Source organism: Etheostoma spectabile, chromosome 12 (assembly GCF_008692095.1).
Source record: "Etheostoma spectabile isolate EspeVRDwgs_2016 chromosome 12, UIUC_Espe_1.0, whole genome shotgun sequence".
Taxonomy (NCBI): Eukaryota; Metazoa; Chordata; class Actinopteri; order Perciformes; family Percidae; genus Etheostoma; species Etheostoma spectabile.
The window spans coordinates 22,693,264-22,705,966 of NC_045744.1; the positions used below are offsets into that span (position 1 = coordinate 22,693,264).

A 12,703-nucleotide genomic window follows, 5' to 3' on the forward strand; every position below is an offset into this window, starting at 1 on the left:
TACAACCACGGGCGCACGGACCCTTTTTTCCGCCGCCAAATTAGCAAAAAAAACCTTGAAACACCCTAAATGCACCTGTGCCAGGCGCTTAGCGCCAGGCGCTTAGGATCGTTAAAATAGTCCCATAATGCGTAGTTTCAGTCGCCCCCATGAGGAATTCTTAGAATATCTTCACTCGAGTTTTTGCATGGGAAATTGACCGGACGACACAATCTGAACACAGCCATACTGAGAAATACAGAGAGAGTTGTGTGCAGCTGATAGTCTTAATTAACTTTCTAGCAACTCATTTGGCAACGGCTTGAACTCATCAGGCATTAATATCAAAAAGTTACACACTGACGTTTTAAAGACACTATAGATTCATAGAGCTGACACTAACTACAGAGTTATGTGACCCATTGTTCAATTAAAATGTTAATTAGGGCAGCTTTGAGCTTTTTTAAGATATTTGGGGGCGCTCTAATCAGAAACAACACATGCTATTTCACAGCTAGCCTACTTGTTGCTGAAATGTCTTTAAATAACTCAGAGTTCTCATCTAATAAAGCAATGGCTTCTGAAAATGGGGGCTGATTGGAACAGCGCCATTGGTTGGAGTTGGGAAGAAGATTTAGCCCTGTGTGTGTGTGTGTGTGTGTGTGTGTGTGTGTGTGTGTGTGTGTGTGTGTGTGTGTGTGTGTGTGTGTGTGTGTGTGTGTGTGTGTGTGCGTGCGTGCGTGCGTGTGAGCGTGCGCATGCTCCTTTAATCGCCAACGGCACTGTAATGACCAATCAGCAGCCGTTTCAACTCCTCAATTTGTTGATTCGGTGGGGGAGTAGGGCTGTGTGTGAGAGAGAGAGAGAGAGGAGAGAGAGAGAGAGAGAGAGAGAGAGAGAGAGAGAGAGAGAGAGAGAGAGAAGGGGAGAGAGGGGACCGGCAGAGAGCAGTCCGTCTCCGTTGGATGCGCTGTTGGTTGTCCTGGTTTTAAAGCTCCATCCTCGGCTCACAGCGGTAAGTGGCACCGACTCTACGCTTACTTTCCCTGTTGCGGTTTCTGGCCACATTAAAAGCAAGTGTTCAGTTAGTACGCCTTCTTTTTTTATGTTTATATAGAAGCTCTTCTTGTTGGAGATATTTGTAATTTCCTTAATGCCAGTCCTTTTTTCGCCTGTCCCTGGTACGGTGGACTACGGTGTTGACGGAGGGCACGCGGGCACTGAGTGGCGGTTTCATGGCAAAAGTCAAAGTGAGGATGAATACTGGCACTAAGCTAGTTAGCAACTTTATTTCATATAACTCTTTCTTCGCAGCTGTTGTGGAAACACTAACCTGTGTGAATTTTCAAAAAACAGACATTGTTTGCTTAAAATTAAACCTTCTTTTCCCCCTTCATTCCGTCCCTGATAGTGGGAAAGTTATAGTCTCGCGGACCACAGTTACTCCTTGCCTTAGGCTACTGTCGACAGCACAATGCAAAACTCGGAAGTCATCATATTCTCTCAATGTTTTATTCAAAATCACTCCTTGTCATCAGGAATGGCGATAAGATGTGCATGGATAGGGCAGGCTACCTACAACTTTAATTTCAACACAGTTACAGTAAGACACGACGTTAAATTACAGGCCTATCGTGTAGTTTTTTAATGCTGCGTATTTATTGTTTGCGAAGTTTTTCTTCTTGGTTTGGGGCTTTTTCGTCCAACGGAAATGTTACAGTAGGCTATCCTGAAAGCTCGGGTGTGGTGTGCGGTAATTGGAGGGAAACATGTGGCTAATTGAGTGTAATATTTAAGATTTCATCACTGAGAACAGCTTGCAACATTAATGCCATGGTGATGGTCTTCCAGCCTATTTCAGGCACTGTGGTTTCAGTAGCCTACAGGGGTGAGAGAGGCAGGAGAGAGACTAGCTGAACGGAGTGATGCTGATCCGCCCCGACTGATTTTCTTGTCTTTTTCAACTCTTCTCTCTTTCTCTCTCTCTCTTTCTCTCTCTCTCTCTCTCTCTCTCTTCCTCCCTCTCTCTCTCACTTTATCTGGCTCCATCTTAGTCTTTCCTCTTGTGAAGGTAGGCTATATAATGTAACATCTCATTAGAATAAATTATATTATATATTATATTATTGTATATTATAGAGATTTGTTTTCAAATTTCACATCCATGCCCCAACATCCCGTGTAGAATCAGTCAGATAAAATATTAAGCCCATTTTCTTTTCTTTTTTACCCACATTATATTTAAATGGAAATGCAATTCCCCCGGTGTTTCCCTCCTTAGCTGTAAATAGGTTGGCTTGGATGACTTGCTGTATTTCGTGGCTGGTAATGAGAGTCTCTGTCTCTGTTTTAAACATGTGTGTTGTGTCAGACTGGACAGCTTGAATGTTCATGGCAGCAGGTTTGGGTCAAACAGCGGCATTAAATCCAGCTGTTCAGTGTTGGATTTGACCTGCTTGGCGTGCTGGTGGGGTGGGGTTTGCAACATCTGGGCCGTTGTGAAGCAACAGTGTTGATTATTTAAAAAAGAAAAATCTAAATCCTGTACTGTTAAGAAAAGAATGACAGATTTTTTTGGGAGGTAGACACTTTCCTATACGTAAATAACCATTGGCTATTCTCATAGGTATTCCAAATTGTTTTAATTTGGCCTATAAATGTGTAAATGCAACATTTAGCCATCATTAAACTCCACTGAGGGTACTGTAATGAAAGTCCAATTTGATCTGTAGTCAGTGCTTTTAAAGCAAGATAAAGCAGCTTTGGTTGCTAATTTTACATTGTGATACCTCTGAAAGTACTCAGCCCGAACAACAGGATATGTTGTCACTTGACTGTCTTGGTTTTTAAAGGGGTGCTCTGCAGTTTTAGTGATTTGGCTTTTTGCTCACAGGTTTCTCTATAGAGCTCCCCCTACAGTTTCAGAATAGATATTTGGCAGCTCCCATGTTTACTTGTGTCTGACTCCTCGCTCGGTCAGTTTGCCGTCCCAGCCATGTTGATAGTGTGAAAAACTCCATTACTACCTTGTCAGCCGTGAAGCGATTCGTTACATCAACTTCCTGTTGCTGAACCCGGCGGCTCACCGGTTGAAAGTTGTGGTTTTTGGGTTGTTTTTCCACTCACATGCACTAGTGGGGAGTGAGACAACTACCATTCAACTTGAAAAAAGTCATATAACCATTACAATGACTCCGAAGCTGTTCAATTAAGGTAAATTAACCTTTAAAAACTGCATAATTCCCCTTTAAGAAAACACCAACATTGGCCCAAAACTGATGGGAGCATTTGAGTTGATAAATTAGCCACTCCATTGATTCTGTAGAATAATAAGAAACTGGACTATAGTGAAACTCTTCAACTCTTCGCCCCTAAAAAATGCTACTGTGGAAAACCCTGAACAGACCGTTGGAATTCTAAGCCCTGGTTGGTAATTCAGGCTCCTGTTGAGATCTATTGATTTATACTTTGTAAGATTCGGGGGTTTCCCAGCATGCATGGAAGTGCCTTAGAAATGTACTTCACCCTGGCATCCATCATCCCTATTACATGGCCTGAGTCAGTCCTCACAAAACCTTTCTCATTAACTGAGACCTGACCCCTGTGCAGCCTAACGGCCCAGAACCTACATTTCTTTTCAAACAGCGAGAGCTTAAAAGTAGCCTGCTGGCTGGTTGGCACATTATGAGTTTGTTGTAACTATTAGTCTGATGAAGAAGTCATACATTAGGAATGCATCCGATCCACTGTGCAGCAGCTTTCTTTCATCTGTGAGATTTAGTTTGTGTTTTACTCCCGCAACAGTTCCCTTTGGCAGGCAGCAGTGACCAGTGTGTTTGTAGTTTATGAAATATAATATAATTGAAACTGTTTTTTGGTGGATAATAAATCAACAATGACTCCCCCCGAATCTATTTGATGCCAATTCACAAGGTCTCGATTTGATTACATTTCCAATATGGTATCAGTTAGGTTAGGGAAATTTCATTTACCAATTTAGCTTGGACACAAAAGAGATTCTTGGAGAACGTATGTAAGAAACAACCCTCAAATATTTTGGACAAGTCAATGTTTACATTAAGAATTGACCCTCAACAAGTTTGTTTAAAGGCCTTTTGCCATGCTGCTTTTTGGATTATTGGATGTTTTTATATAGACCTTAGTGGTCCCCTAATGCCATATCTGAAGTCTCTTTCCCAAAATTCAGCCGTGGTGCAGAATTACAGCCACTAGACCCAGTCCCACAATGAGCTTTCCTTAGTATGTGCCTTTTCTGTGTCTGTGTCTATATGTCTATGTGTAGCTTTAAATGCTATTGAGGAGGAGGGGGTGCAGGGTGGGGGTGTGGCCTTGACCAAATGTTCTGCTTTGCTTGTTTTCAACCCATGATGTCTCTCTCTCATGGGTGGGCCAAATTCTCTGGGCAGGCAAAGCAGAGAAAGGGGAGGTAACTTTGCCCCTTATGACTTCATAAGGAGCAAGATTCAAGATCGGCCCATCTGAGCTTTCATTTTCTCAAAGGCAGAGCAGGATACCCAAGGCTCGGTTTACACCTATCACCATTTCTAGCCACTGGGGGACCATTGGCAGGCTAAAACCTCATAAAGTGACAGTTTCATGCCATGGGACCTTTAAAGTGCTTTTTACCTAACAGGACTAATATTACAGATACATCCATGGTAAAAAAGGCATATATTAAAAGATACATTTTGGGATCTTATTAATCAAAATCAGATCACTGCCCTAATGATGTCACTGAATTTGCCAGTTTACCAATTTGTAAAAAGTTTTGAGTCTGGTTCTTTTAGAATTTCTAGCCAAAAAGCAGGAATTTGTGTTAATTATTTTATTGCTAACTATATGGACATCCGCTCTGTGCTGGTGTACTTTGTAGTCCATTAAAAGTAAAACCACTTGGGTGATGTTGACAGTGACAGAGCAGTTAGCTCAGGAAGCTGGTCCTACTGAGCTACTGTGATCAACACTACGCTACAATAGGGGACTTTGTTTCCCGAAGTTTAACCTCTGAGGCAACATCACTTTTCTAAGGCAAATCCCAGGGTGGTCCTGACCTTCGCCTTAACTGTCTTTAATCTAAAGCCGATCCTAACTCGTCAATGGTGGACCTTGTATTGGGTACATGGCAACAAAAAGGCTGCTGTAACTCTGTCAGCTGTCTGAGCTGTAGTGTTTTTACTCCAAGGCTACTGGGCTGCGAAAAAAAAAATACTAATCAGCTCCGCCAAACTCCACGAATTTGGAAGGCTGTCACTAGTGGTGGCCTGTGATTAACACTTCAATTAACTAATATAACTAATTAATTATGTTTTACAGTTCCCAGTTCAACAACATGCCAAAAACAATGTTGTCACTGTAGAACAGCAGCATATATATATATATATATGTATCTATCGGAGCATCGATGAAAATAATATAAGATGCAGAAAATGAAAAGAGTAGGAAGATCTAATAAAGTAGCAAACAGAGTAACTCAGAAACTAGGGCTGCAACTGTTATTTTTATTATCTTTTAATCTGTATGTCAATTACTTTCTCAATAAATCAATTAGTGGTTTGGTCCATAAAATGTCAGGAAATGGTATAAATTGTGGCTTAGTGTTTCCCAAAGCCCAACACAACGTCCTCAAACGTCTTGTTCTGTCCACAACTCAAAGATATTGACTTTACTGTCACAGAGGAGAGAAAAAACTATAAAATATTCACATTTCAGAAGCTGGAATCATTGAATATTTCCTTTTTTTCATTAAAAAAATGACTTAAACGGCATAATCAATCATCAAAGTAGTTGGCGATTAATTTTGTAGTTGACAACTAATCGATGAATCTTTGCAGGTCTACGAATAGGGATGAGGGATGGATTAAATGCAGAGACTGAAATTTGCTACATGTATGTGTATGTGAATATAAAGTACATACCAGCTACAGATTGTTTCAAGGCCTTCAGGGAAAGTGTCAGGAAGGGAATTATGGGAGAAGATAGGCTACAGACAGTCTCAGTTATTCAAGCAGGTTGTTCCAAAGCCACAGAGCCACACGGGCAAAAGCTCAGTCACCTTTAGTCTTTAGCCCGGACACAGGCAGCCATGCAGGATGCAGTCTGATTCAGCAGTGAAAAGTTCAGAGAGATAACCTGAAGCCAGGGCACCAAAACATTTGCACACAATCACTACAAAAAATAGGTGAACCTATCAGTGAGGAGACGTGTTAACCCTACTCTTTGTTGTTGGTAAAACAAAAAAGAAAAGGCCTTGCTTTAGCACTCTCACCACACTGGAGGCGTTCTCCTTTTTGGTAATGGCAAACAAACAGGGCGCTGCAGCAGCCAAGGCAAGGAAAGATAAAAGCATGTAATCCTCTGTATCACTGCAACTCAGGATGGATCTAAGTATAGCAATGCTCCAGAGATGACCAGACAAGCCTGAATGAACAAGTGTTTTAGTGTGTCATTCCAAATTAGGGCCTTGAAAAGATGCCTAATGTGTTAATTAAGCAGACGGAGGGCAGCTTCAGTTCAGCTCGAAAGATTTCTTCAGTTTTTTCAGACGGGACAGTTTGTTAGGTTCCCTTGGCTTGACTGGCAGATTCATCTCGGTATCATAGGCAAAATCAAGGAGATGTCCCTTAGTTTTTAATTTAAAACCACACACACACACACACACACACACACACACACACACACACACATACTGCTAGGGGTGGGAATCACCAGACGCCTCCTGATACGATATCAATGATATCATATGCCACAACACGATCCTATTGCAATTTAAAAAATATTGCAATATTCTGCGATGTATTGCAATTAATAACCTTTTTTACAATTTCTAATTTTTCCAAATTTCAAATGACGTCCCCAAAAGGAAAGTTTGTCAACATCTGTTCTATCTAAAAAGAAACATTTCTCTGTTTGTTCATACCACTTCAATTGTATTGCTGCGAAATGGGATTGTCATTTAGACAAAGTGACCAACACATATATAATAAAAGATCCATACTTGGCGCCTGTGTATCAGTACGGTATTGCCACTGAAAAAAACTCGATACTATGCTGTATTGATTTTTTTCCCACCTCTACATACTGCCTATCACCAGTTGGGGTCAGCTTCTGAGTTACAGACGGAATAAATGATTTCCAAAAAATGTAACTACTTTGATGAATGTGTTGTATAGAAGCTTGTTTGAAATATTGTCATTTTGTTTTTTATTTCTAACTAACTTAACCTTTTTAAAGATCCTCCATCTTCTGTAATCTTGGGGTTAGGACATTGCGAATGTTATATTGTTTATAATGTAATATTTGTTCACTGTATATCGGTTAATCGGTTGATCATGTTCACAATTAATCAATAAGTTGTTTGGTCTATAAAAAGCCAGAAAATGGGGGGAAATGTCAACCCAAAGCCCAAGGTGACGTTCACAAATATCTTGCCTTCTAAAAAAGTACAAGGGACATGTCCCCTGTGTCCTCCCTTTAAATTAGGCCTTTGGCTGTAAGATCAGCTTAAACTGGAACAAATGATCAATATGATGATAGGATCTGATGACCTTAATCTTATCAGCAGTCAACTCTCCTGAAGACAGAGGCACTGGTGGAAGGGGGGGTTTTCAGTGTACTAAATAAAAACCTGGGGTTATTTTTGACTTCAGAGACATTTTTTAAGGCTCATATCTTCAATCTTTTAAATGTGAGACCCTAAACTTTCTTTCATTAGTTTATGATTACCAGAAGATTTATAAATTATGCTATCTTTCAGCTCTGAAAACACTTCTAGATGGCATATGTAAAATGCCAAAAAATTCAGTAAAGAAACTACTTTGTAGAAATTATTCACATGAGTTAAGGAGCTGGAATCAGAATATTATTTACAAAATATGAAAGTATGACACCTCAGAGCTAATTTTGTATGTCTACAACCTGTCAGGCCGGTGTACAATATTGCTGCAACGGACAAAACATGTGAGAGCTTCTTCCCACAATGCTTAAAATGTAAAATGCAAACATTATCTTCAACAAAGCTAGGTTGCTTGGATTTCTGCCAGTTGCCCAAGATTTTAAAATATATGGAAAGTCATTAGGGCCGAGTCCGAGTTTACCAGAGACAGAGAAATGCTGTTGTCCGATATCAGTTGGAAGGAATTAAACGCACGCGGGAGGTGATGGGGTCTGACAGAGCAGCCACTCGCACACATTTAATCATGAAGCTCTGGATGCAAATGAAGCCCTGAAACTGTTCTGTGTGCTAATTCACATTGACATCCGACAACTGCCCTGACAATAGTCTCTGTGCTCTGTATGCAAGTGTGTGAGCGGGGGGGTGTGAGTATGTGTGTATAGGGTGATAACACAGATTCGGTCCAGGTGCATCGTCAGGTACACTGAGTGGATTAAGTAGCAGAAGTGTTGCTACAGCAGAAGTGTGTGTGTGTGTGTGTGTGTGTGTGTGTGTGTGTGTGTGTGTGTGTGTGTGTGTGTGTGTGTGTGTGTGTGTGTCCATTTGAACATTATTTCTCCATGGAAAGCACATTTCCTGTCCACATTTCCCCCAGACTATTTGCTGATTCAAACAGTCTGTTTTCTAACCTGCAGACCTCTTTCACTGGGTATAATCGCATGGAAAGAGCTTGAAGGTATGTTTCAATACGGCGTGTGCATGGTTGTGATATTAGACAACCTTAGCAGTTATAGCTATCACATCCTGTCCATAACTCTAGGCAACGGCAGATACCAAATCGGTGTGCATGTGAATAGCAGCGGCTTTTTAACACACTGCGGAAAGCATTCACATCAAAGAAACCGTTTTCCTCTGACAGGTGTTCAGCTGCATCTTGTCTGGGAGGGAGCCGCTAAATTGTTGTTGGAAGACAACTTCGGCGTTCCTCTCTTCTGGCTTGACAGCTCCTCCAATTACAGCTCTCCTGGCCCCAGTGTGTTGTGTTTGCAAATACGGTAGATCGCTGTTCATCAAAGCCGGGTCAGGGAGAATGTCGAAAATTCTCGAGACGGCTTCACCGTTTTGACTGCAATCAGACGAGAGGCTGCTTTTGATCCGACATGCAAGCTATCTAATTAGTGTCTGATAGCTAACCTGAGGTAACAAAGAGGAGAACTTTGTTGAAAAAGCAGTGGAAGGAGGAGTACCGGTGCATCACACAATATGGCTTTGCCAAGGTAGTCCCCTGTTCAAAGGCTATTTTCACAGTGACGTAATACAGACAGACATGTAAAGTCCAACTGAAGTTGAATTGCTGTAGCAACATATCTATCTGTATGCTTACTTGACCTCTTTTTGTCTTTTGAGAAGAAATGATAAAGCAAAATGGAGACATTTATTTATTTAACCCTCTGAGGACAAAAGACGCACCGGTACGTCCCAAGCAATGTTTGACAAAACTCCTATTCAAAAAGCGATATGACAAAATTTAATTTCACACATTTATTTACAATTTAATCATGTACATGTTAGGGGTGCACAGTTCACAGTTTGTAAATGTAGTTACTTTTCCCATGACAGTATACATGCCATTACAAAACATAAAATAAACCATGAATGGATTTTGAATCTCTGGAGCTAGAATGGCGATACGAATGTTAATCGATTGTTTTGCACAGCCCTAATACATATAACTTACTACTTTGGTAAACTCACTTCAAGCACCGAAAACAATTCGTACAACACATCATAAGATAAGGTTGGTTCTCAAAAGAGAGTTGAGGACTTCAAAAAGTCAATATCAATGTTTTAACTTGAGCGCCAAAGAATCTCTTTACACATTGCTCTAGTAAAAATTGGTTGGTTGCTGAACATTTGGATATGAAACACATGGGGATTAGCTATATGCAAAAACTTTAAAAAGGCAAATTTAAGAAGATATGCGAAAATGCCGTTCGACCTCAGAGTTAAGATTCGCTTTCATGGTGGTGACAACATGCAGGCGATGAGTGAAGCCTCTTTTAAAGTACAAAGGCAAAATCACTTGCAATGAAATGTTCTACATTATCTCCTTTTGTCTTGTTTATGTGGTGTGAAGTGCTCGGCGCCCGAGGGCTTTGTCTGCGCAGGTGACAGGAGAAGCAGGAGCAGGCGAGTCAAAGTGTAAATGTTGGTTAAAAATAGTTCAGAAGCAGAATAGTTAATAGAAACAAAATCAGTCGCAAACTGAGCACACCTGTGGTCAGTTGTACTCGCCAGGATCTGTCTCCAGGGGGCTGTGGAGAACGTATAACAGCACCAGCACCAAGACAAGGGTTGAGTTTGGTTCCTTGTTTGATTATGTTTCTCTTTCTTCGGATTGGATTGGACAGGACGTGCTGCTTTGATCAAACGGTGTAATAGAAGAAGCTGTATTTCAAAGAGGGCCTTTATTACCGGGCTCTAGATGGGTTGTCAGTTTTTCTTTAACGTTTTCTGGCCCTGTTTTTTTTTAATCTTCAGTGTATTCCTCTGTGAGGTATTTTAAATAGAAAATACTATATATTTTGGCAGCAATGGTGGAGATGGAACCACACGTCTTTTATTTATGTCAGTCCTATGTTAATTACCTAGTATCTTAAAGAAGTCAGATAGTGGTCAGTGTGAATTCCCCCTTGGCTCACTCCAATTGTAATTCTTTAAATGTTTTAGTGTTGTTTGAGAACAACATGTTAGAAAGTGTTATGACGAGTTATTTAATCCATTAATAAAGACAAAAGAGCTCAACACTGTGGTTTCGAAAGTGAATTTCCCGTTCATTTTCTCCATAAGGATTTTGATTATCAGCCATAATGTCTAAACCATCCGTAAAACAAAAGTTAATGCTCCTGTAGAAGCTAAAAGTCAGTATAAAATCCACACTACACACAATCGTCACAGCAACGTCTCTGATTGGTAGAGCTCGCGGTTACCATAGAAACAGCTAGCGTGCAGTCTATGATTGTGTACACAGTCTTATGATTTTTGAGTACCCTTCTAATTGTTCTTAACAGTATTAATTATAGGCTGATATTTATACTTAAATATGCTATATATCATGAATTATAGGGAAAAAACAAGCAATTCTATGTAAAATCAGACATTCAGCACCCCCATATTGCCCGAATGGAATGATCCTCTGTTACGTGTTCACATTTTCAGAAACTGTAAAGATTCGAATGTGAAATTGCCAGTCGAATCACATTACATTTTGCATTTTTGTAAACGGTTATTTTGTCTTGTGTTCTGAAAAAGGGAATTCAAAAAGTTCAACAGAGTGAGGCATCACACTTCTGTTCCATCTCTGTTGGGAGACGCAGTAGCTAGGACAGCCTGCTAGCCGTCAGAAGCAGAGTATGAGGGCCCTCACAGTACCTAGGTAAGGACTACTAGCTAGTCAGAAGCAGAGTAGAGGGCCCGGACAGTGCCTAGTAAGGCTACTAGCCCCTCAGAAGCAGATAGAGGGCCCTGACAGTACCTAGGTAAGGACTACTAGCCGTCGGGGCAGAGTATAGGGCCCTGCAGTACCTAGGTAAGGACTACTAGCAGTCAGGAGCAGAGTATAGGGCCCTGACGTACCTAGGTAAGGACTACTAGCCATCAGGAGCAGAGTATGGGGCCCTGACATACCTAGGTAAAGGGCTACTAGCCAGTCAGAAGCAGAGTATGAGGGCCCTGACAGTACCTAGGTAGGACTACTAGCCAGTCAGAAGCAGAGTATGAGGCCCTCACAGTACCTAGGTAAGGACTACTAGCCAGTCAGGAGCTGAGTATGAGGGCGTACCACGCTAGCAGCTAGGCGAGCATTTTAACAAAGTGTTTTTGCTGGACGTAAAGTAAAGGAGCTCTATTGTAGCCCAAAACATCTCCAAGTCCACCCCAACTTGGAGATGGTAAGTCCCTTTGAGGGGGACTTTGTTTTTTTCACTTTGTAAACCTATTAACACAATAAAGGAAAGGGAAAAGGCCAAAAAGCATAATATGAGCACTCATGATTTCAATAATGACAAAAGTATTGTGATTTTTTTATTTTTTTATTTCCATAATTTAGCAGCCCTGTTGCACATGTCTACACTGTGTATTTAAAGATTAGTTTGTGAATAGAAGCAGCTAGTTTTGAGCCTGAATGCTCATCACAGCGATTAATACTGGTCACTTTTGGACGTGACATAGAAACGAGTGGCCTGGAAGCTGGAGCTGGCTCCATATAAATATTTGATTGTGGTTTCTGGAACAAGTAGATATTTCTCACTAGACTCCCAAACTGTTCCCAAATTACATTCATCCCTTGTAGAAGAGATATAAGAGAGAAATAAATAATGCATATTTCTAGGCTTCCGTCACTTTTTAGACGTTTTAGTTGCTTTTTCTTTTGTTGCGGTTGTTGTTTTTCCAATGTTTCTGTTGCATTTTTGTCATTTTAATGCTTTTTTGATATTAATGTTCCCTTTTTGCCATTTTGTTTGGCTGATTGTCACTTTGTTTCACAAGTTTTCAACCCTTTTTTTCACCAGTAAATACACCACTAACACTTTTTCTAACACAAACACTAGTTTCACACTTACTCTTGGAATTCATAGTCTATAAACCTAATTTTTATGAAATCACACCTCATTTTTGAGATCAAACAGCAAAAATATGCTATAATATTAAATAAATCTCCCAAAATGTAATGAAAGAAACTGAAACTGATCTTCAATTTTACTTGTGAAGAAGGTTGTGTGGAAGAAACCTAAATTTCTGATATACAAACTT

General features: G+C 40.5%; 1 protein-coding gene across 2 annotated transcripts in view; it reads left to right on the plus strand.

Annotated features, from left to right (window-relative positions):
* Nucleotides 1-885: 885 nt before the first annotated feature.
* LOC116699636 (cadherin-6) overlaps nt 886-12,703 on the plus strand; it is an 82,871-nt gene continuing 71,053 nt past the window's right edge. Inside the window, exon 1 of one of the 2 annotated variants that reach the window (XM_032532318.1) lies at nt 886-994. The gene's annotated coding sequence lies outside the window, so the exon portion shown is untranslated. The other variant, XM_032532319.1, reaches the window with a different exon arrangement.